The following is a 1,173-nucleotide window of genomic DNA, read 5'->3' as shown; positions in this document are numbered from 1 at the left end:
TAGCCCGCCAGGTTCCTCTGTCCATGGGATCCTCCAGTCAAGAATAGTGGAGTGGGTTGCCATTTCCTTCTCCAGAGGATCAAACAAAAGGAGTTATATCTGTTTCTGGGATATGTGTGCAAAACACATCATGATGTTTTGATCATTATTTGAAAGATAGAGACAATTATATATGGTCATTACTAATATTATGTTAAAAGTGGGTGGAAGTTATTGTCTCTCTAGATGCTTTGTCTAAATGCAGGGGTATCAGTTACCTACTCTGATGAAAGTCAGCTATGCATCTGACCCTAGCTGATGCTGGGAAAAATGAGGTGAGGGGGATCCTTTTCTTTTCCCATACCATCCACCTAGACTCTGCAGCACAGAAGTTGGAGATCTGTTTATTATATGAGTTGCATTCATAAAGTTCTGTGTGGGCATGTAAATATCTGCTTGCAGCCCTGCGCCTGCCTCCTCCACCTCTTGTTCCCATTGGAGCTAGTGAATAGCTGGTCAGGCATCAGAAAAGAAGTCTCATGCAGCCAAATAAGGCTTTTCGCTCTTTTTTTTTTTCCAAAATAGCATGGGAGTAGAGCTAGGGACACATATTAACCTACAGAGAAGCTTGCTAGTGACAAATGCAGAAGCCACACAAACATGCAGGGCAGGCATGAGAACGCAGCCACCTGCTGAGGGTGGCGGTCAAACCACATCAGAGAGGAGATGCGTCCTAGCGACCATCCGCCCACTCCCATCCCATTTGTGTTTCTTAGACCCAAAGAAACACAAGTCCTGTTGGACGTTTCATTTAAATCTCCAATCTGTAATCTTATACTTTAATTCTGTTTAATATAACGTTCCATGGCCAGATATACCAACTCCTTCCACGTGCATTAAAATCCTTGACCTTCCAGCTTTTAGCTTTTAACACACAGATAATCCAGTGGATGAGCCCAGGCCTACCATCAGTTTAGAAGTCAAAGAACTTCAGGAGATTTCATGGCTGATTTGTGCAACAATCAAGTGTTTCCAGTGAAAGTTGGAAATCCAGGAATATAACACTGGTGGACAAGCCCGCAGAGATCCAAAATCTATGCCCTCGGATCCTGACTGCTGTGCATTTGCCCTGAGAACATGGCTCACAGTGGACCTTGAGACTGAGAGAAGAAACTACTTAAAAAAAAAAAAAAA

This window comes from Bison bison, unplaced genomic scaffold (genome assembly GCF_000754665.1).
Source record: "Bison bison bison isolate TAMUID 2011002044 unplaced genomic scaffold, Bison_UMD1.0 scf7180017863702, whole genome shotgun sequence".
In the NCBI taxonomy this organism is placed as follows: domain Eukaryota; kingdom Metazoa; phylum Chordata; class Mammalia; order Artiodactyla; family Bovidae; genus Bison; species Bison bison.
The sequence above is the reverse complement of the archived record's forward strand: the minus strand, read 5'-3'. Positions refer to the sequence as shown.